Here is a 25304-nt window from a genome sequence, read left to right on the forward strand (position 1 = left end):
GTAGAGATAGCATTTAAAAAAGATGAAATGCGGAAGAAAAGCTAGACACGAGCTAATTTAGCTTGAAGAAATATATACTGCAGAAGATGCTAAGTGCTTAGACGCTTAAGGATAAATTTTCAAGCTATGTTGAATGAATAAAGTTATCAGTGGTGTTATTACCAAATAAAGACAACTTTGAACACATGAGCAACTATCAAACTAAAGGCCTATTTCCAGATTTCTAAAAATGTTTTATAAAAATGGCCTATGCACATATCCATGACAATCTTCAAGACAACATAAAAATGGAACAGGCAGGTTTCTGCAGATGATTTTCTACTGTAGATTCACAGTTATGAGAGGAATGATTATTGATAACCAATGATTTGGGGAGATCCAGAGTTCCCCCTTTTTCTAAAGTCCTCATTTGGAAGCTCAGCCTCTGGAAGACAGGATTCATGATAGCAGATACGATTAATATTCTCCTCAATCTTTTTCATACCCTACCCAAACTTACAAGGAATAATTTAAGGTGAAATTCCCATTGTGTTCTGCTTAGACTTGGGTGGGGGGTATGAATTCTTTGATTAGATTGCCCAAGGCTAGGAATTTGGAAGTAAATGACATAAATCAAAGTTACATCCCCCAGGGCCCTCATTAGAATAGGCCCACCTCTCATTTTAATATTCATTCTTCTCATTAATTGTTAGCCAATCAGAATTGATCACCATCCTCAGGAACACCCACTCTTCCAGGGGCATAACAAACTGTGAGCTTAGCACCATGATTTGTCTTTGGCATTCGAGAGTATCACTGACCTTTTTTTTTTTTTTTTTTTAGGGCAATGACGGTTAAGTGACTTGCCCAGGGTTACACAACTAGTGTCAAGTGTCTGAGGCCTGGTTTGAACTCAAGTCCTCCTGAATCCAGGGCCAGTGCTCTATCCACAGCTCCACCTAGCTTCCCCTGTCACTAACTTTTTTATTAATAAAATGCTAGCATTATTAATAAAATGATTAATTACCCAGAAATTATGTCTCTTGAACTTTTTAAACATCACAATTATATGATTGATGGAGGTGTAGAGAATATGACTTTTATTTATGTTGTTTGAATAAACATGTTGAAGATTACAATATGTTGAAGATTACAAAACAACACAAGCTTTCAAACAGTCTCCCAGGCCATATTGAACTTAGGAATTCCTTCTCCTAGTGTTAACAAATAGTCATCCATCTTTTGCTTGAAGAACTTCAGGGAGAGGGAACCATCGATATCCTCCAACTTTACCTTCTTATTCGGACAGCTTCTCCACAACCCCCACCCCTTATAGCAAGCCCAAATTTGACTCTTTTTTTTTGCAGGCTAATGAGGGTTAAGTGACTTGCCCAGAGTCACACAGATAGTGTCAAGTGTCTGAAGCCGAATTTGAACTCAGGTCCTCCTAAATCCAAGACCGGTGCCTTATCCACTCCAAGTTTGACTTCTTACAGCTCACTGCCTCTTATTCTGTCCTCTAGGGTTAAATGAACAAGTCAAACCCCAGTTTCTCATGTTAGTTTTTTAAATACTTGACACTTTTTATGATGCCCTCAAATCTCCTATGAAACATAACCATTGCCTTCAGTTGATCTTTGTGTAAATTCCTTCTGGGGCTTTTATTTTGGGGAGGGGTCTAGGCTGGTCATCATCCTTCATGCCCTTCCTGGCTGACTTTCTGAACTTCATCAATATGGTTCAGCTGCCTTCTCACCCTATAGATTCCCTTAACTCCTGGTGCTTTCTCACTTTGGAACCTCTCTGTTCTGGTTCCCTTCTTCCATTGGTGAGTCCCACATGCAGCCTTCATTTTTTGGAGGAACTCAGGCTGGCCGTATTTCCTTCACCTCCATATTCTTCTAGCTCCTCTCTCTAGCTCCCTGGATCCCCTGCTTTTCGGTTCCTTTTTTTTTTTTTTTTTTTTGGTGAGGCAGTTGGGGTTAAGTGACTTGCCCAAGGTCACACTGTTCCCTTTTTATATGTTGTTTTTCTCCATAAGAATGTAAGGACCTTGAGGGCAGGAAGTGCCATTCTTTTGGCTTTTATTTGTATCTCCAGTGATCCACACAGTGCCCCAACTTTGTAAAGTACTTGCTGCCTGCCTGCCTTCCTTGTGTGTCATGAGCTCCAAGTTCCTCGCGATCCTCTTTTGGGGATGTGGCCCAGATTGTCTTTGTCCTTTCTAAAACCATGGCGCCCAGAATGGAAGGCAGTAGCCCCTGATGTGGTCTGGACATGGTAAAATACAGCGGAATTCTTACCTCCCTCATTCTGCACACTTTTAATGAGGCCTAGGAAGCATTAGCCTTTTTGGCTGCCAAGCCACACAGGTGGCATTTTCATCACTGCTGCCAGCTGAAGACAGGGGCCTCTGAAGGGAAAGGCAGATTTGGAAGCTGAACAGCTGGTTAGGAAGCCGGTGTTAGCATCATGACATATCTACTGCACAGACAGTACTATTCTTGCCTGTGCCTCACAATTAAAGCTGTAGTGAACTGTATGGCTCCTTTCATGTTTTGTGGATAACTGTGTAGCATTCCAGCTGTCCGTCTGCCTTCCTTCACTTCGGCTACATGACTGGTCCACTTTGTTTTCTGTTCTTGGTTATGTATTTTATGCCATTTCTTGAGTGCAATAACAATATGACCCATACATATGAAGAGAGCACTTGAAGGTTGACAAAGTATGATTCTGATGAAGAGAAAAGAGGGAGAATTGTGTGTAGAGATAGATGTGTATACACAAAGAACTTAAAAAAGACTTTTCAGAAAGGAAAGAGAGATTGGAAATGGAGCTTTAAGCAGTGTTAGTAACACTGTGGCAGTGACAGCTCATAAGGAGGAGAGTGAGGGTGGTAAGGAAAGTTTAGGATAACAGAAGGCTTTTTTTTAGCTTCTTCAACATATATATATATATATATATATATATATATATATATATATATATATATATATATTTTTTTTTTTGGCAGGGCAATGAGGATTAAGTGACTTGCCCAGGGTCACACAGCTAGTACATTATCAGGGGTCTGAGGTCGGATTTGAACTCAGGTCCTCCTGAATTCAGGGCCTGTGCTTTATCCACTGCACCATCTAGCTGCCCCCCCCCCACCCTTCTTCAATATTTCAATGGCTCTGTGATCTCATTAATGAGAGCAGTCTCTCAAACAGCATAGAACATAACTCATCCATATATTCTCATCCTCGGCAATGTTTTTCTATGCTTCCACTTAAGGAGGGGACCCAGAATTTCTCATTTCTCACCAACTGCACTGCTTTTAGACCTGTTTGATTTTCTCCATCATGTCCCAGGATCCTCATCATTGGGAAATCTCATCACCTTGCAAGATAGAATTAGTCTTAGTACTCACATCTATTCAAGACCCTCTGTCCCTCTAGTTGGATACTCTGATTGAAGGGCAGTCATGGACTGTCTTTTTATCAGTGCCTAGCACATAGTGTAAGGGCCAAATTTAATATGGGGGAATTAACTGGGCAGCTCGCTGTAATATTGGGGTAAGGAGGGAGAATAATAGCCTCTTTCAGAAAAAACAAAACAGGGTTTATTGATAGGAACAAATTTAAAACACAAGTAAGGTTAATAAAACAGGGACCAAGAAAAAAGGAATAGGAGAAAGAAAAGTATATGACCTGCAATCACACCACTGCCTGGACTCAGCAGTTCCCAAAGAGCAAACACCTATATCCTGTCTCTGTCTCCTACCAGAATGAATGTCTCTTCCCTTCCTAGTTCCTCTCTCCTTCCCCCAGAGGGGAGGTCCTTCAAGCTGATTCATTGAGAGTGGTCTCTTGCTGATGTCAGTAGTACACCAATATGTCACTCAGGGCCGGCCAGGCGTGGCCTCCATCCTATCATCTTTAAGTAGGTAGTCAGTTTCTCATTCTCACCCAATTCAAACAATACTAAATCAATCAGATGGGGCCCCTGGGCATGTGCCAAATTCCATTATTTTATCACAATAGCATGTGCTCAATAAATGTTTACTAAATATTGACTATTATCCCTTCCTCATGGAGCGTCTACCCAATGATCTGGAAGCCTTGCTCTAGAACTCATGATAGTACATCAGTAAAATAGATTGTCAATCAATTGTTGTTCAGTCATTTTGTGATCCCATTTGAGGTTTTCTTGGTAAAGATACTATTAGCCATTTCCTTCTCCAGCTCATTTTACAGATGAGGAAACTGAGGCAACAGAGTTGTGACTTGCCAAGAGTCACACAGCTGGTAAATGTCTGAGGTCACATTTGAACTCAGGTCTTTCTGACTCCAAGCCTGGGGCTCTATCCACTGCACAACCTAGCTGCCCCTGTCAATCTATTACCTTTCACTTTTTATGTATGAGTAATCTGTCTAGACTTGACTAGACAAAACTAGACTAGTCTATGATTAGACTTCTTTTTTAGTAATATATATATATATTTTTGATAACTTTTATGCCACTTTGTTTAAGTAATTTCCAATTTGTAATATGTCTACTTACATATGCACACAAGATACCTCTCCTTTGCCCTTTAGGTGACTCATAATTTTATTTTTCAGATTTTGTTGGAATCTCTTTCTCAGTGTAAGGATTAAAATTTTGAGAGACATTGTTTCTGGGTAATTTAATCATTTTATTAAAGGCCAGCAGGTTATTAGTGAAAGGATGGTCATTGGCCATCTCTGTGACCAAAGACAACTTATATACCCATGAAACAGTAGGTGGTTCATCAAACAGCAATCAAACCTAATTGGTTAACATAATTCGGAGGTAGGCTATATTAAAATGATGGGCTATACCAGACCACCCCAACTATCAATTCAAAGAATATGTAGTCTTTTCAATGGGTGGGCTGAGTGACCCTTCACCAGAGAGAGGCTTTCCTATCTAGACAGAAAGATCTGTCTTCACCCAAATTCAATTAGAATACAATAAGCTTCTCCACTCTGGATTCCAAATTGGACTTTGGAGTGGGGGTGGGAGGGAGTAAGGACTTTTAAAGAAGTGGGGAACACTGAATCTCCCCAAGATATTGTTTACAAATGATCATTTCTCACATCTGGTAAAGATAGGCCCATAGTTATATCTAATTTTTTCAACCAGTCTCAATACATTTCATCATATGATTTTATTCATGTGTGTGTTTAATATAAATTTGATTCTATAACACGGTCGAAGAGGTGTTCTGACCTGATAAAGGTGTCATCTTGTGACAATAGACTTGTTAGAAAAGAATATCTTGTTATGTTCACTGGGATTGAAGATATTTTAAATACTCATATCGAAATAATAAAGTAAGAATTAGCTCTTTTGTGAAAAACTGGAAGTCCTAGAAGAGAGAGGAATGGTGCTCAGAATGAATGAGATCATTATGGGAGAGATTTGGCCTCTCTCAGTTGGTCTCTGTCTCTTTCCTTTCTTCCTCTTCCTGTCTCTGTGTTTCTCTCTCTCTTTCTCTTTTTCTCTCAAGCCAAAAGCAATATTTGAATTACAGAACAAAAATGACCAATAAAGAATAGAAATCTGAGCCAAATAAGGATCTAATAAGAAAACACTTAGGTGACCTTGAGTTCAAGATAGGAGGTCCAGACGAATTACCAGGGACTGAAAGAACTGGCAGATATGAAGAGATGCTCCACTACTAAAGAAGTACAAATGAAGAAACTGAAGAAGGCAGAGATTAAGTGACTTGCCCAGGGTCACACTGTTAGTGACTCAGGCTGGATTTGAACTCAGATCTTCCTGATTCCAGGTCTGGCACCCTTATCTACTTTACCACTTAGAAGCCTAATATTGAACCAAGCCTTCATTCCTAGTATAAAGCCAACTTGGTCATACTGTATAATCTTTTTGAGAAATCTCTACAGTTTCTCTGCTAGTATTTTGTTTGGAATTTTTGCTTTGATGTTCACTGGGGATATTCAGCTGTGGGCTGGAGTTGACTCCTCCTGGTTTTCTAGGGCCAATTGTTAAATTTTAAGTGTGCATTCACCCTGGGAAATAGGCAAATACTACAAATCAGAGCTTGATTTACAGTTTTATTTATTGTTTAGACTTAAGAAGATAATGGAGAAGAATGTTAATGATGCAGATTAAGCTAAAAATTGTATTGTGTATACTTTCCCCCCCCCCCCAGAGAGCTAGTTGGTAAGTATTTTTCAGCACACCCTGGTAATATTGTTCTAAAGTCTCCTTTCTCTGTTTAGGAATCAAGACCATATTGGTATCAGAAGTTTGGCAGAATCTTTTTTTCTCCCCTGGGAAGTTATTTATGGTTCATTTGTTTTTCTGAGATTGTTATTTGAATTTTCTGTTTCTTGGTCTGTTGATGTGGGTGCTTTATATTTGTATAAATACTTATTCATTTAATTTAAGTTGTCAGTTTTATTGGCTTACAGATAGGCAAAATAATATCTAACAATTTCCTTTATTTTTTTCTTGATTTGTTATGGATTCTTCATTTTTAGTTTTGATCCTAGTAATTTGGATTTCCTCTATCTTTTTTTTTTTTTTTGGTGGGGCAATGAGGGTTAAGTGACTTGCTCAGGGTCACATAGCTAGTAAGTGTCAAGTGTCTGAGGCCACATTTGAACTCAGGTCCTCCTGAATCCAGGGCTGGTGCTTTATCCACTGTGCCACCTAGCTGCCCCTCCCCTATCTTTTGTAATTAAATTGGGGAAGCTAGGTGCTACAGTGATTAGAGCTCCCAGATTGGGGTCAGGAAGATCTGAGTTCAAATTCAGCCTTAGATACTTACTAACTATGTGATCCTGGGCAAGTCACTTAACTCTTTTTTGCCTCATCTGTAAAGTGGGGACACACTGGAGATGGAAATGGCAATCTACTACAGTATTTTTGCCAAGAAAACACCATGGACAAAGTCCATGGGGTCACATAGACTTGGACATGGCTGAACAACAATAGCATCAAATTAGCTAATAGTTTATTTTCTTGTTTTGTTAAAAAACCTAGTTCCTATTTTTATATAATTCAATGGCTTTTTTTCTTTCAATTTTATGATTTTCAGAATTTCTAGTTTGGTGTTTGTGTTTTTAAAATTTGTTGTTGGGTTTTGTTTTGTTTTGTTTTTGTTTTTGTTTTTTGTTTTTTAGTTGTATGTTGCATTGATGTTCTTTCTCTTTTGATGAAAGTATTTATAGATATAAATTTTAACCTAAAGACCATTTTGACTACATCACAAAAATTTCAGTATGCCATCTTAATATTGCTATTATCTTTAATGAAATTATCTATTGTTTATGTGGTTTATTTTTTGACTCACCAATTCTTTTGTTTTAACTTATTTTAGACTACAACTAATTTTTAATCCTTCATTCAACATTTCTTTACTGAATATATTTTTTTCTTGCAAAGAGGTCAGTAAAGGTTGTATTTACTATTTCTGCATTTGTTTTCAAGGTTTTTATGTCCTAATACATGATTTTTTTTCATAGTTAATTTTTGTAATGGTACCATGCACAGCTGAGACATATGCACATTCCTTTTTATTCCAATGCATTAATTGACAGGTTTATCATATCTAAGTTATTTGAAATTCTATTCAGGTCCTTAATTTCTTTCTTCTTCTTTTTTTTGTTGTTGTTACATTTATTAATGTCTGAAAGAAGTACATTGGATTCCCAACTATTATAGTTTCATGGTACATTTCAGTAACTCATTTAGCTTTTCCTTTATGTAATTAGCTGCGATGTCATTGGTGCATCATAGAAGTTAAGTATTGAAATTAATTAATTGTCTATAGATGCTAAAATATTATGAGGTATAATATATTTTTCCAATTTATCTCTTTTAATTGTCTATTTCAGCTGTTGTCTTGACTGAAATCATGAGTATGTCACTGCTTTTTTTTTTTTTTTAGTTCAGCTGAAGAATGATAGATTTTGCTCTGGCCCCTTATTTCAACTCTTTAAGGATATGTTGTTTTATGTTTTCTAATTCACGCTGATCTCCTCTTCCAATTTATGGGCAAATTTATCCAGTTCACATTCAGTTATGATCATTCATTGTGTATTTTCCTCTATTACATTCTTATATTTTCTCCTTTCTTTACTCTTTACCCTCTTCTCTCTACAAACACGAGACAAAGAGTATGCTCCATAGCATTGTTCTAAGCTTGATGAAAATTGGGTTCTGTTTCCTTTCTCTTCCCCTCACCCAGATAACAATCATAGGTTCTTACCCTTTCTTTCTTTTTAAATCCCACTTATGTTCCACTCACCAAGATTAGAATTTGCTTTGCTTAAAACTAATCCCTCTCTTAATCTATCTTCCTCTTATTCCTCCTTCTCCTTGTTCTCTTTTCCTGTTGAGTTGAAAGTATTTCTACTTCAAACTCTCTGTGTGTATTCTATCCTTCTTTGATTGGTTCAAATGAAAATGAGGTTCAGGTGATGCCTGCTCACCCACCCTTTCCCTCTTTGCAATAATCTTCTCCTTGTGTGTCTCAATTATGTAAGCAAAAATAAGTTCTGTCCCCTTCCTTTACCTTTCTTTCTACTATGTACCTTTCCCCTCCCTTTTTTTTCCTTAAGATCATCAAAACATAACAAAAACCCAGAGTTTTGTCCTAAGTTCTTTGTCTTATTGAAGTCATTCTATGATCTCTGCTGACATTAAGGGTTCTGAGGGGACATTTGTTCTATCTTTCCCTTCCACTCCCACCATTAAAATATAAATACTTTATCCTTGAATACTCCCTTCAGATTGCTCAAACTTTTAACTTTTTGTTTCAACTCATGTTTTTATTTCTCTTATGTTAGCTAAATCTTGTGTGACCCCTTGTTTTTTGGCTAATTGTAGTATTTTTTAAAATCTGGAAACTCTGGATTTTGGATATAATATTATTGGGAGTATTCATTTTTTTTTTTTTGCGGGGCAATGGGGGTTAAGTGACTTGCCCAGGGTCACACAGCTAGTAAGTGTCAAGTGTCTGAGGTTGGATTTGAACTCAGGTCCTCCTGACTCCAGGGCCGGTGTTCTATCCACTGTGCCACCTAACTGACCTGGGAGTATTCATTTTTTTAAGGAGGTGATTGGTAGTTTTATTTTTCTATTTTTGCTTTTTCTTTCTGGTTCTAATTGATCTCCACTCCTTTAGAGTGGAAGCTTCCATATCTTCTGTGATCCTGACTGAGGTTCCTCAGTACTAAAACTTTTTCTAGCTGTTTGAGGCATTTTTCCTTTGATGTGGATGGAAGCCCTGGTTTTGGCTATAATGTTCCTGGAAGTTTTCAATTGAGGATTTCTTTCAGGAAGTGACAGATGGATTTCCCCCTCTATTTTTAGAAGTCCCCTGTTTCTAACGGATTTGGGTAATTTTCATTTATGATTCCTTGAAAAATGATATCCAGGTTCTTTTTTGGGGGAAAAGCCTTTTAGATAGTCCAATTATTCTTAAATTATCTCTCCTTGACCTGTTTTCCAGGTCAGTTGTTTCTGATTTAAAATATTTTCTCCATTCCTCCCTCCCCCCCCCCATTTTCAGGGCTTTTTCTTTGAAATTTTTTGTTGTTGTTGACTCATTGAGTTATTACTTTCTGTTTGTTCCATTCTAATTTTCAGGGAGTTGGTTACTTGAATTGGATTTTTCTCTCTCATGCTAAGTCATTAATTCTCCTTAGTTTTCCCTCCATAATATTAATTTCTTTTCCAGTTCTTGCTTCTAGTAATATTATTTCCTAACAAGAGAATTTTGAAGTTCTTTTAAGAAAAAACAAAAACAAAACTCTTGCTCCATTTCTTCCAAGAATTCTAGATGACCATGTTTTTCCCCAGTTGTTTTTCTTTGAGACTTTGCTTGTAGATTTTGTGGAATTATTTTCTTCTGTGTTTTTTTCTTGAGTGTCCCTTGGCTCCATAATAACTCTTTGTCATCAGTATGGGGATACACAGCTGTAGCCTTAGCACTCAGAGGTCAGTAGGATGCCACTGCTTAGCCTGCTTCTGTTCTCAGCCAGTTCTCTGGATCCACGACTTCTCCTTGCCCTGGTAGATAGCCACAGGCCCCAGCCTTGTTCCAATGATGCAAGACTCTGCATGGACCTTTCTGGATGGGATTTCCCCCATCCTTAGTACCACCCCCACCCCCATGCTATCTCCCTCTGCCACAGATTCTTGAGGCTTCAAGATCATTTGAGTTGTTGTGGAGGGATTCATGTTTTAGACAGAGGTTAGGGTCTCCTGACTTCTGAGGTTCTTTCTAAATCTATGAAAAATGAGGTTTTAGGAAAGTAAGAATTAATGTGGAAAAAAAAGTAGAATTGGAATAAAAATGGGGGGAGGAGTGTCAGTTTTGGGTGACTGTGAACTGGCAAAGGAGAGGATTAAGAGTTATTATCAAATGCGCCCTTTTCTCAAGTTCCAAAACAATATTTCTAACTCCAAACAGGACCTCCTCTCTGCCAACAGCTCAACCAAAGTGATGACTACCAAAGTGATGACTACTTCATTTTTGTCACCAGTACCATCAATCACCCTATGCCATTTTGCAATCTGTGACCTCTTTCTCCTTTACTTTTACATCTCAATTCATTGCCAATAGCTATTAATTCTCCACCCTAAGGTGTTTATTTTTTATTAAGTATTTCTTTCTTTTCTTTTCTTTTGCGGGGCAATGGGGGTTAAGTGACTTGCCCAAGGTCACAAAGCTAGTAAGTGTCAAGTGTTTGAGGTCGGATTTGAACTCAGGTCCTCCTGAATCCAGAGCTGGTGCTTTATCCACTGCGCCACCTAGCTGCCCCCACTCTAAGGTTTTTGACATATCTCCTCCTTTCCCTTGTTGCCTCCTTGAGTATAGGTCCTCATTGCCATGTTTCTGTTCTATTACAATAGTCCTTCAATAGATTTTTCTTCTTCCACACCCCATCTAGCATATTATTTCTGCATACCTCTGGATAATCTTTCTTATGCATATATAGAAAAATGTGGTCATTTAATTCCTCTTCTCAAAACGTTTCAGTGGTGTCCTATTTTTTATTGAGAAAAATTCTAACTTCTTTTCTGGCATTCAACCTCTGCTACCCCCAACTTGACATTACTTACCCTTCATTTCCAACCTTATCATAATTATAACAGCTAACATTTATTTGGTGCTTTAAGATTTGTATAGCATTTTATATGTATTATCTCATTTTATCCTTGCACAACTCTGGGAGGAAGAAGCAATTATCCTTGTTTTATAGGCGAAGAAACTAAAATGGAATGAGGTTAAATGATTAGCCTAGGGTCACACAGCTAGCAAGTATTTGAGACAGGATTTGTACTCAGTTTTCTAGGCTACAAGTCTAGCACTCTATTATGTCACCTTCTCACATAACAACTCCTCTACACATATTCTATACTCCAGTCAAATTGGACTACTCACCATCCCAACCCTTTTCTGCCTTCCTGCCTTTCATAGGACAATAAAATCTTAGATTTAGAGCTGAAGGGTACCTTAGAGATCTAGTCCCTTCATTTTACAGATGAAGAAATTGAAGTCCATAGAGGTTACATGACTTGCCCAGAGACAATCATGGTAGTTGTGAGGATTTGAATTTGAGTCTTTGGACTCCAGACCCATGGTGCCTCTCCATGTCTGTAATGTGCTCCTTTGGTTGTTGATTCCCTAGACAGCTTTAAAGTCTTAGCTCTAATACTACTTCTTCCAAGAAGTTACCCTGATACCCCTTCCCTCCCTCCTTATGGAGCTTTTGTCATTTTTATTTGCACCTTTCTCTTATCATTTAGGTGCATACCTCTTGGTTATTTCTTGGAATCACTGAAACTGAGTTGGATATAACCTCAGTGGTCATCTATCCTAACCTGAACCTGAACAGGGGCCATCCTTCCTGTACTATCCATGCACAATGCCTAACACAAAATAGGCTCTTAATAAATGACAATTGGTTGGTTGATCAATTGGATTCTGGCCAGTAGTCATCTATCTTTAATTTGGAGAACTCCTGTAGTGAGGAACCTGGGCAGCCTTTATGCAATTCTAGGGAATTTCCCACACACCAATCAGAAATCTGCCATTACTCTTTTTCCTGAACCAATGTGACTGAGCCTAGTCCCTCATCCATGTGATAACTCTATAAATATTTGGAGATAGCTAGACTGTAAGTCCTATGAGGGCAGGGACTATGTCATTGCTAAGCTTTGTATGTTGCAGCTCTTAGCACCTAGGAACTAATAGAATATTCTTTATAGTGCCCTGCAGATAGTAGTCATTTTGTGCCATATTTGTTGAATTGAATTGAATGTCCAATATCCCTGCCAGGTATGGCGAGGGTAGGACTTTTATGCCCAAATTATAGAGGAAGAAACTGAGCCATAGTGAGACCTGATTTGGGTCACAGTGTTGGGGCCAGGAATAGAACCTATGCCTTTGGCTTCCCAGACTCACACTGTACCCACTAGGAGCATCTGTTGCTAGCAACAATCTAAATATATAGTGTGTCATTGAAATGTTTTCTTTTGACAGTCTGCTAAACATTTTCTCCCATGGAGCTCATATTCCCCAAACTGGAAAATGAAATCTTTTACAGATTCCCAAGGGAAGCTAAAGATCCGAGATTCATTTTTCCCTAGAGAAAGAGTGTTCACTAGAAATTAGAGAAGGTAATTGGAGAAGCTCAGGGCTAGAAGGGAATTCCAGGGGTCATTTAGTCTATCCTCCTGCCTCCAGGCAGGCATGAATCTAAACCATTCCAGATGGGAATTTTTCTCTTCTTCTGAAAAAGATTTCATGGAATGACAATTTCCTAGATTTCCGTTGGCAGCTTCTTCAACTGTCAGATTACCCACAATGACCTAGGTTCTAGTCCAAAGTTGTTTCTGACTTTCTTAGTATTCTTAGGCAAGTTAGGTTTCCTCAAAAGGAGAGAGAGAGAGAGAGAGAGAGAGAGAGAGAGAGAGAGAGAGAGAGAGAGAGAGAGAATAATACCTACTCTGACTGGCTCAGGAGATTGTCATGAGAATAAGTAAAAATATTAGATACAAGAGATCCTTGAGTTTAGGAAGAAGGATATTATTGAAAGATATTATTGGGCTTTTATCTGTTAAAACTAGGTTACCTACAGAGCCTTTCCCTCCTACACACTAGGAAACAATAGGATTTTTCTTCCCAGCCTCCTCCCTACCCCTGAAAACCAAAAACCTCTAGACTTTAAAACATTGCTATAAGAACCAGTGAAATCCTTGAAGAAAAATGAAGAAAAGCACAATCTTCTATCATAATAAAAACAACCACCATAGAGAAATAACTCAGCAACAATGTCCATAAGACCTTAACATTCACCCTGTGTTTACATAGCTGAAGAGAAAGGCTATGCAATGATCAGAAACTAAGGTTCAGTGAGGGTCAAAGTCACAAGGTCTCAAGGTCACAGAACAAGATAGGAGATTTGAACTCACTTCTTATCAGCTTGTGCAGTGTCCTATATAGCTAACTGTCTAGGCTCTCACTCCACAACCAATTGGTGGGTCAGATTCTATCACAAGGGAAGTGGTGTAAATCTCTCTGAGACAAATGAACTGAAGTGGAACAGCTGGGAGAAAGTGTCTGCTTTGTCTATACTAGCTAAGGAGATAGGGCAGCCAGAATACTGACCGCCTGGCTGAACTGAGCTACTTCAGCCGTGTGGTGAGATTAGAGACAAAATCACTCCCAGTGTGACCAATAACCAGGCAAGAAAAAGCTGGACTAGGAATGTGGAGACCTGAGTTCAAATAAGACTTCCAGCACTTACTGGTTGTGGGACCCTGGGCAAGTCAAGTTCCTTCCTTTTTTAACCTTGGTTTCCTCATTTTAAATGATAATAGTTGAAGGATCTACCTCTCAGATTGCTCGGAGATGCTTTGTAAATCTTAAATACTTAAATATTTTAAGGGTCCATGATTTCATTAGGATGGAAACTCTTACTGAGACAGATAGCAACCCTTTTAGAACTTAACCATTGTTGAATTTCCTGATGGCCAATCTTCTGATACAAAGCAGACTTTACCTATGAGCACATACTAGGTTTGAACATATTCTCATGGAAAAGAAGCTATAAGGCATTATATAAAGGTGAACAGATATGTAGTTATTTCCATCTTTTTTTTGTATGGAGTTCAGATAGAAATGGTCCTAGCACAATTTACTATGCTGCTATTTTCCCTACACATTTAATGTTCTATGGACTATTGCATAGGTGGCTAAAATAACTGCCTTTATAGTAATAATTATAATCATTTATAATAACTAGTTAATCAAAGTATTGGAATGGAAACTCACTAAAAAGGACCTTCAAGAGAATTGCACTTGCAGACAAGCTAGTGCCCAATCTTCTCACACAATTTTGATTTCCCCCACAAGGTCTCTATATTTTTGAACCCCTTTCATTCCATCTAGTTTGGAGATGATGAGTATTAAGTATGTCGAAAGCTATTAAAAACATTGTTCTTGCATTTTTATGAATCAGTGTTATGTCTGGCTGACTGTGTGCAACAGTTTGTTCTGTGATAAGGTGGCACTCTCGTTCCAGTGTTGAATTCTCAAGGATACTTTGAAGTCTGGATCTGCAAGGCAATTTGTTATCTTTTGGTTTACAAAGCATAAGGAGCTTCTTGGGTATAATTCTGGCCACCTGATCATGTCTTTCTAGGATTTTGGAAGGTGCTAAATTTTGCTCTGTTTTAAATTTCTCCTTGTGTAATAGAGAAAGCATGCCCATATTTTCCCCTCCCAGTGGGTCATACAGAGCATGTGCAGATATTCACTACCTAGTTCCAGTCCAAATGACTTAAAAGGAGTCTGTTTCTGGCTATGCATAACTGAGGAGCTGGTAGTGTGCAATGACAAAAGTTTTCTAATTGGCTGTGGAGCTGAAAGAACTGATGACTCAGAGATTGCTGAACTAGAACTAAGTGGGTATACAGAAAGGGTAGCCCTCCCTTATGTCCCATTTTTTCCTTTGCAGCTGCAAGGAGGCAGGATTACTTTGGGTTACCAGAGTTGGGAGGGAAGGAAGAGCAACTGCCTTATGTCCTACCCAGCCATGGTGGCTCTGTGAGCCTGTGGCTGCCTCCATTGTTTCTTTTTTTTTCCTATCTTAGATGAGCAAGTAAGTATTCTGTAATGGAAATATCTAGGCATCCTGGTGGGTCTAGAAATCCAGAGGTCCCATCAGTAGTTGGAGCTGAATGACAGAAGCAGCAACACACACTAGAGGTGGCAGCAGCATTCCCTGGAGCGGTAGTAGTCAATGGCAGTGGAAACACCTGTAGTAAATGTGGAAATAATCACCTAAGGATGGTGGCAACTTCAGAGTGTGACCCATCTTGGTGGAGGGAAGTATTGGCTATGGACTCTAGAAAGTCACAGACATTTGTAACCCTGCCGAGAGCTATGCTCAGGGGAACTTCATAAGGACTTTACAGAACAGAAAAAAACCCTCCTGTGCACAGTTGTTAAGTGTCCCTTTGCCACATGTGTTCTCTATATGTATGCCTCACCATCATTGTACTCTAAGTTAATATTTACTTCCCCTTTATGTGTACTTGTAAGAAACTGTGCTCCAAGTTTTAAGGATAATATTTTGCATCAAGTTTTTACTATACCATTTCAGTTAATGCCTTTTCTAAAAAATGAATCAAGCATGGCTGAGTTCATATTAATGGGACGAACACTAATAGGGGCTCATGAACTGCAATACTATAAGCAGAGCCCCTCAGAGTTACTACTAGAACCTTGACAGTAGTAGTCAGATGCCTTATGGTGACCTCCAAGTGTGAGTGAAATTTTGAGGAATGTACACAAAAGGGGTGTCCTCAAATATTCAACTCAATGGATCTGTGATTAATTGATTTGTGAATCTTTTACAATATAAATCATAACCTATCATTGCCTATCCATCCCCATGTGACTTCATGTCCTTCCAAAAGTTTGCCACAGGGTGGTCCAACATACTGGAGACCTTTCTCCCATTCTTCTGATATCACAAGAGAAGCAGTGGAGCATTTTGGCTGTCCACCTGTGTTTCTCACTCTAGCCACATGACTAGACCATCTTCCTTTTCTGTTACACTACTCTTTCTTTTTTTTTTTTTTGGTGGGGCAAGAGGGTTAAGTAACTTGCCCAGGGTCACACAGCTAGTAAGTGTCAAGTGTCTGAGGCCGGATTTGAACTCAGGTCCTCCTGACTCCAGGGCCTGTGCTCTATCCACTGTACCACCTAGCTGCCCCTACACTACTCTTTGATGTCATATTTTAGTCCTTGTTGGTTATATGTTGCAATCTGCTCACACTCATCATGCACTTTTTCATTTTACTATTTGTGATGTTAATATTTAGTTCTTAAGATGTAGTGGTGTTTTAAGGTATTTAGCAACACTGGTCAAATATTTGCACTAAAAATATGGGTCTTTGCTATCATAGGAAGCTTGGGATCAGTAAAAGTGCTTTGAAATTTCTTGATAACAATCCGGCCCATGTTCTTCCTTTTAAAATTTGGGCCTAGCTCATCATCCAGTTATAGTATCTGGCCCAGATATATATTCAATTGGAAAAGCTCTATAGGGTATCCATTCAAATGCATGTTGAAATTTGGGCTATAGGCATTTTTTAAAATCTTTTCCTGTGTAGATGGATAGGTCGAATTCCTTTCAGTGATTAGAAGTTGATTCTTAGAGGCTCTGCAATGATTTGATGCCATCCACACAGTCATCCACCAACAGGAGCATCTGGAGGACCCCATCACCCAAGAGGATGACACACTTGCATAACTGCATCAATCAGTAAGTTGAGGTTCTGTAAGGTTTTCTATAATTTCTGCTGGCAATGAACTGGCCCTGATTTGTTATCATAAACCTTTCATTTTCTGTACACAAATCTGCACAACTCAGCCACTTGTTCAATGCTTCTTTGTCAATTCATTATAAGTTGAATTTATGAGGATATTACCCATGGAAAACCTTTGGATTCTATTCTTAGACCTTACCTGTTTCATAGGCTCCCTCTGGAGGTCAACTACTTTTGATTACAATTTGACAAATCAGTCAGTGTATATCTATTGTTAATTTTTACTATTGGTCTGATGAGTGATGTCTGCTTGTCCCAGAAGTATTTCCATAAATTTTTAACCTATATGTGCTCTGAAAAGATCTAACAATCCCATTTATACTCTTTGATAAGGAAGCATTAATCCTTCTATAGGTGCTTAGAAGTTGGATTTATTTCTTCTTATTTTTTTATTACTGTGTAGATTTTTATTTGGAAGCTTTCTAAATGCTCTATTTTCCTATTTCTATTCTAAAAGTTTCTATTAAGATTTGTAGTGTAGGGGCAGCTACGTGGCACAGTGGATAAAGCACAGGCCCTGGATTCAGGAGGACCTGAGTTCAAATCCGGCCTCTGACACTTGACACTTAGTAGCTATATGACCCTGGGCAAGTCACTTAACCCTCATTGCCCCACAAAAGAAAAAGAAAAAAGAAAAAAAAGATTTGTATTTCACAGGTGCTAATTACTCCAAATAGATTCTTCCTTTTAATTTTTGACTTCAGGATGCTAGTAAGTCTCTTGACATACACAGCCACAGCTTTTTCCTTGATAGTTTTGTGTGCAATGTGGCTTGAGGAGACTTATGGTGTTTGTATCAGATTTGTGTGTCAGTTCAATTTGGCCTCTAGCTTGAAGATCAAAGACTTCAGTATCTATATTTCCTTGGCATATACAACTTGCAACAAGTTAGATAAGAGCTTTATCTGGTAAATGTTTAACAACCATCTCCCTAAAAACAAATGTACCTATGGTACATCTTAGAAGTTTAGTCTGCCTTATTAATACTTTGTTAAGTCTAGACAATTAGCACGACAATAAATCAAGTGCTGACTCATGGCATTTGTCAATTTCAGTGTCATAAATGCTTTCATTGAAAATTTAACAATCAGTTCTTGATAAAGGTGATTCTCATTTAAATTTATATGAGACTTACCTACTGGTGAAAAATACATGAGAATATGACTCCCACAAGTAATAAAATTTTTTGACAACCCCTCCCCTTGGCTTAGCCCATAGGAACCAGACCAGGTAAAAGTTGTCAGAATTCAAGATGATCCATGCAGCCAAAGAGACATTTGGGGCTAGGTGAAACCAGTAAGAATCCAGAGGGGATCCACATGAAAGATATACTCACTATTAAATTCCCTTTCCTGATTCTTTGACTTGCTTATGGTTCAAGAGCTGATCTCTCTTATGTCTAGGGAGCTTTAATTCACTTATTTAATTCATAGATTTATTAATTTCTCTCTGCTTAAAAACTCTCTTCCTTATAAAAAATGAGCTAGCTCAGAAGTACTATCTCAATGTTCCTGCAATGAGTTTGTGAACCCTGAAAGGAAATGCAATCTCCATTACCTCCTTGTACCTGATTCTGAAATTGGATGCCTCCCCCTGTCTCTCTCTCACTTAGTCTAGACCAATTCTTGTCCAAAGCTGTACTCACTGCTGCTAGAATAATGAAAGTAGGATTAACAACTGCCAAGTTTTCTTTTATATAAAAAGAAGGAAATGAAAAGACAGAGGACAAAGGAGAGTGGTAATGTTCACTGATCATGAAGCATTCAGGCAGTGCTGCTAATTAGGAGGCTTAACTCAGTGTGACTTACTTTTAACTTCTTCCCTCTCAATGGGAAGGAGAGGGAAGCATACCTCTGAGGCATTTAGTTCATGGTGGTGGCTTCCTTTTCCAAGCTGGCAGGAAGGGGGAAAGGAAATGTCCCTGGATAGTGAAGGGGTGGGAGGGCAGGAAGAAGAATTGTTTGAATTAACTCTTTATTCATTCTTGTTAGTCTCTTAGTCTTGATTCCATCCATCCAACACCGAATCACCATCATTGGCCCCAGCAGTGGTAGTGGTGACAGTGGCAATTGGTCTCAGTCTTTCAAGTGAGAAGAGGTATGGAACAAATGCTCAGACACTTGGTGCCTGTCAATGACCTCTCAGAGGTCTGCCATCCTTCCCAACCTCTCCTGGGACTGGCATTATAATAATGCTCAAAGCTACTCCAGCCAGCCCTCTAAACCCCATCTCTGAACCATTCATAGCAATACAGAAGTCCCAGTTCCAAAATATCACTAATTGATGGACTCTGTGATAGGTAGGGCATCGGCTTGAGCATCTCTCATTTCAATAGCAATGCAGGCAGAAGACATTTATTAAAAAGTTAAACTTATAGGTGGCAGCTAGGTGGCGCAGTAGATAAAGCACTGGCCTTGGATTCAGGAGGACCTGAGTTCAAATTTGGTCTCAGACACTTGACACTTACCAGCTGTGTGACCTTGGGCAAGTCACTTAACCCTCATTGCCCCACAAAAATTTTTTTTTAAAAAAGTTAAACTTATAGAGTTCAAATAACATTTTTTGGGGGCGAGGCAATTGGGGTTAAGTGACTTGCCCAGGGTCACACAGCTAGTAAGTGTTAAGTGTCTGAGACCAGATTTGAACTCAGGTCCTCCTGACTCCAGGGCCGGTGCTCTATCCACTAAGCCCCCTAGCTGCCCCCTTTTTTTGTGTGTGTGTGTGTTTTTTTTTTTTCAAATAACATTTTGATATCCCTGTAGAAAGCTCTCACAAGATGGAAAAGAAATGTTTAATGTGTTTTTAGGTGGAGCCTGAACTTGGTATCCAACCATGTACATCATGTGATTTATATGAGATTTTGGTACAACTCTTTCTTTGAATTAGAAACCACAGTAGGTCCTATTCAAAAGAAAGTATAATGGGTGTAACTGTTTACAATGGGTTTCAACTGTTTCCCTGGAAGTACCATATTTTATATCAACTGTTCTTGACATTTTTATGTTGGTGGCATGTTTTAAAGAGAGAAAAAATACTCTAATGTTTTTACTATAGTCCAGTTATATATATGTATGTACATATATATATATATACACACACACACACATATACATATGTTCCTTATATATGTATATGTATATATTACGTGTGTATGTGTATATATATATTCTTACTATGGTCAGGTCTAACATATACATACACACATACCTACATGTTTTATATGACTAAACCAAGCATGCAGTATTCAGTCAAAGGCTTTGTGAGAATCAGTCCAGGCAGCATATCACACCTCTCTATTTCCTCCCTGTGTCCCATAGATATAGTCCCATAAAAGATTGATTCACCTGTAAGTAAGGTGTCACCAGGTTCTGTCCATAATTCCCCCAGTCCATGTCTTCACTGCTACCTCTACCAAATCTCTGACTTCACCTCTATTTCCTTATGTAAATTTAGAAAGAAATCTCTGATTAGTTTATTGTCTCTTTGTTGCTGTTGCTGTCCTTACCTTCTGCATTTATATTCACTCCCCCTGCATTTCTGTTGTTTGGTGTGGTTGAGAATCAAATAATCTCTTCAGTTGTGGTTTTCTTTCTAAAACTATTTCAAATGCCTCTGCATTATTGAATGTTCATCTTTTTTCATGTATAGTTAAGCTCAGGGTAGGTCACCCTGGATTGCATTCTGAGCTTTATTACTCTTGGGAACACAAATTTTATACTTCTTGTGATGAGTAAAATTAAATGTGTGGTAGCCTTATCTCTGTCCCAAGTTTGGGTAAAATTAGCTGGGGTTCCTAATATAGGTGTTATTTATAAATTAGAAGCTTTAGCACCAGTTTTGGGGCATTAAGCATTTATTAAAGTATATTAAATATTAGTAAAGAGAGCACACATGTCTCTGAAAGTTAAGAAAAGGCCTATCTAGCCTAGAGGAGAGAACAGAGCTCAGCCTGGCCTTCTAGGCAAGGGGAAAAACAGAGCTCAGCCTGGCCTGCTTCTTCCTTCAAGTCCTCTGCCACCAAGAGCACCTCAGAGAGAGTCTAACTCAGAGTAACTGTGTGTGTGTGTGTGTGTGTGGAAGCTTTTTATGGGTCTGGAGGAGAGGTGGTCCTTCCACACTGCTCAAAGCTAATTGACTAGTATCCTGCAAATCTATTGGTTCACTGGACTTGAGGGTGGTCCCATATTGAGGTCAGAGTTCATACCCTCTGAGAACACACCCTCTTGAGGGCCAGGCAAGTGTGGTTTTAATTGAATTAACTTTAAGTGAGTTTAAGTGAAGTCAGTCAATCCAATCAATCTTAATCCAATCATTCTGTTGGTGGTGGTGGTGGGGGGGGGGGCTGTGGGGTTTCCAAAACCCTATTATTTTCTCACATTCCCCACTCTGTTTCCTTAAGAAATAGGGTTCCCTTAAATGAAGCATTCCTGTGTTTTTTGGTGGGTATAAAATATTCTTGTGTTATTTGGATTTTCTTATCTTTGTATTTATTTATTTATAAATTTTTTGTGTGGGGGGCAATGAGGGTTAAGTGACTTGCCCAAGATCACACAGCTAGTGTCAGAGTCTGAGGCTGGATTTGAACTCAGGTCCTCCTGAATCCAAGGCCAGTGCTTTATCCACTGAGCCACCTAGCTGCCCTGTATTTATTTTTTTTAAAACAAATATTTTGAAATAAAAAAGTTTGGACCAATTATATGTAAAAACAATTTTTAATATTTATCTAAAAAATTTTTGAGTTTCAAATTCTGTCTCTCCCTCCTCTCCTTCCCTGAGATGACAAGCAATTTGATATAGGTTATACATGTGAAATCATGCAAAATATATTTCCATTTTATTCATGTGAAAGAGGTCAGACCAAAAAATGCATGAAAAAAAAGTGAAAAATGGTAGGCATCAATCTGCATTCATACTCCATTCTTTCTCTGGAATTGGATAGCATTCTTGAACATGAGTCCTTTGGAATTGTCTTGGATGATTGTATTGCTATTGTTACTGTGTATAATATTCTCTTTGTTCTGCCCACTTCACTTTGCATTAGTTCATGTAAGTCTTCCAGGTTTTTCTGAAATCACCCTGCTCATCCTTTCTTGAAGTACAATAATATTCCATTACAATCATATACCTCAACTTGTTCAGCCATTCCCTAATTAATAGACATCCCCTCAATTTCCTATTTTTTGCTATCACCAAAAAGAACTGCTATAAATATTTTTGTACAAATAGATCCTTTTCCCTTTTAAATTTTTTTTTTGAGATAGAGATCTAGTATTGGTATTTCTGGATCAAAGGGTATGCACAGTTTTAGAGCCTATTGGGCATACTTCCAAATTGCTCTCCAATATGGTTGGATCAGTTCCTAACTACCAATAATACATTATTTTTCTTTGTATTTGAAGAGCTAGGGAATAATACTCAAACACTTGGTACCTACACATATGGTCCCAAACTCATGACTAGAGGTTTACTAGCTACTTGATTGTTTGTAGAACTTGTTACTGAAATAATAATAATAACAACTTATATAATGCTTACCATATGACAGGCACTGTGTGAAAATGTTTTATAATTATCCCATTTGATTTGTAAAATTGAATGTGTCTTGGAGTTTGCACTTTTTTTTTCTGGAGGTAATCTGTGAATTCTTTCAATTGGAATTTCATATTCTATGTCCAGAATTTTTCTTCTATTATTTTCTTCATTATGGTATTGTTTTTTGTTCGATCATATTCTTCTGGGAGATCTACAACCTGTAGGTTGTCTCTAAACAGTCTGTCTTTTAAATCTACATGTTTTGCTTGCAGAGTGATCTTTTAAATTTTTTTTTGCTTCTCCTCTTTTTGATTGTTTTTTACTTATGTGTATTTGCATTCCCAATCTATTGTTCTCTTTCATTTCATTGATGAGACTTGCCATTGGAGATTCTGGTTTTTCTATTTTGCCTATTATTTTTGCTGTGTAGGACATAAAGTCTGCTCTCATATTCTCATTTCTCTTCTGAACTTAGGAACAGCGAGTTGTGGTCTCAGGTTTTCCTCAAATTCCACAGACTTCTTTCTCTCATCAAGTGTTGGATCATTTTCCTTTGTTTTGCAGTATTTATTCATAGATACCTGAACTCATTTACTAGATCTGGTGGCCATATTTCCTTCTGTTATTCCTTCTTGTTGACTTATGTTCATATTCAGCATCTTTTTATTCTCTGTTTAGAATTTTATTTTCCAAATTACATGTAAAAACATATTTTGACATCAATTTTTTAAAACTTTGTGTTTCAACTTCTCTTCCTCCCTCCCTTCCCACCCCTCCCACCCCCAAGAACAAGCAATTCAATATAAGTTATACATGAATAGTCATGGAAAAAAATCTCCACATTAGCTTGGTTGTGAGAGAAAAAAGATAAAACTTCAGATTAAGGAATTGTAAAAAAAAGGTGTTTCAATCTGTTTTCAGATACCATCAGTTCTTTCTCTGTAGATGGATTAAAATTTTCATAAGTCCTTCAGAGTTATATTAGATCATTGCCTTGCTGAAAATAACCATGTCCTTCCCAGAAGATCATCTTACACTATTGCTGTTCTTTTGTATACAGTACATTTCACTCTGCTTCAGTTCATGTAGGTCTTTGCAGGCTTTTCTGATAGCATCCTGTTCATAACTTTTATATAGTACCTTAAACTTGACAAATAATTTTCTTCACAATAGTTTAGCAGAGTAGGTACCATATGTTTTGCCATTATAGTCAATCATCATAACTATTTCCATCAATCCTATTCCCTTCCCATGATATTTACTCTATTTTCTTTTTTAAAAAAATTTTTATTTATTTACTCTATTTTCTATCTTCTTTTACTCTATTCCTTCTCAAAAGTGTTTTACTTCTGACTGCTCCCTCCCCTGCTCTGCCCTCCCTTCTTTCACCTCCTTATCCTCTTCCCCTTCTACTTTCCTGTAAGATTAAATAGATTACTCCTCCCAATTGGGTATGTATGTTATTTCCTCCTTGAGCCCACTCTGATGAGATTAAGGTCTTTGAGCTAATTCTGTGTTCTAATTTTTCTTTCTCCTTCCCTCCTCAACCCTCCCTATGAAATCAAGCAATTCAATATGTCATACATGTGCAGTTATGTTCCCTCTCCCAATCTGCCCTTCCCTCCTTCCCCTCTTCCCCTCCCCCCCTCTCCCTTATCTCCTTCCCCTCCCACTTCCCTTCAGGACAAAAATATATTACTATACCCACTTAGTATGTATGCTATTCCCTCTTTGAGCCAATTCTGATGATAGTACAGTTCACTCACTCCCCCACTCCTTCCCCCTCTTCCCTTCCCCTCAATAAGCTTTTTTTTGTTTCCTTCATGTGAGATACCTCTCCCCAATTCACCTATCCCCTTCCCCCTCCCCAAGTGCATTCCTACCATCCCTCAACCCTATTTTAAAGGGTTAGCTAGGTGGCACAATGGACTAAGCACCAACCCTGGACCCAGGAGGCCCCAAGCCCAAATCCATTCCCAGACATAAGACACCCCACCCTGCTTGCCCCACAAAGAACAAGGAAAAACCAAAAATAAATGCTTTACAGAAATCATCCCTTCATATTCAGTTCAGATCTGTGTCCTCTGTCTAAGTGTATTCCTTTCAACTACCCTAATACTGAAAAAAGTTCTTATGAGTTCGAAGTATTATCATCCCATGTAGGAATATAAACAGTTTAATCTTTTAATATCCTTCATGATTTCTTTTTCCTGTTTACATTTTTATGCTTCTCTATTTGAAAGTCAAATTTTCTATTCAGTGAGGTCTTTTCATCACAAATACCTGAAAGTCCTCTTTTTTATTGAAGTCCCATTTTTCCCCCTGAGAGAATATAATCAGTTTTGCTGGGTATGTGATTCTTGGCTGCCGTCCCAGTTCCTTTGCCTTCTGGAATATCATATTCCATGCCCTCTGGTCCTTTAATGTAGATGCTGCTAGATCTTGTTTTATCTTTATTGTCACTCCACAGTATTTGAATTCCTTTTTTCTAGCTGCTTACAATATTTTCTCCTTGACCTGGGAGCTCTAGAATTTGGCTATAATATTCCTGGAGGTTTTCCTTTTGGGATCTCTTTTAGGGGGTGATCAGTGGATTCTTTCAATTTCTATTTTACCTTCTGCTTCTAGAATATCAGGGCAATTTTCCCTGACAATCTCTTGGAAGATGCTGTCTAAACTCTTATTTTGGTCATGGTTTTCAGGTAGTCCAATGATTTTCAAATTATCTCTCCTGGATCTATTTTCCAGGTCAGCTGTTTTTCTAAGGAGATATTTCATATTGCCCTCTTTTTAAAAAAAATTCATTTGGATTTGTTTTTACTATGTCTTGGTTTCTCATAAAGTTACTAGCTTCCATTTGTTCAATCCTAATTCTTAGGCAATAATTTTTTTCAGAGAGCTTTTGT

This window comes from Dromiciops gliroides, chromosome 5, assembly GCF_019393635.1.
Source record: "Dromiciops gliroides isolate mDroGli1 chromosome 5, mDroGli1.pri, whole genome shotgun sequence".
Lineage (NCBI taxonomy): Eukaryota > Metazoa > Chordata > Mammalia > Microbiotheria > Microbiotheriidae > Dromiciops > Dromiciops gliroides.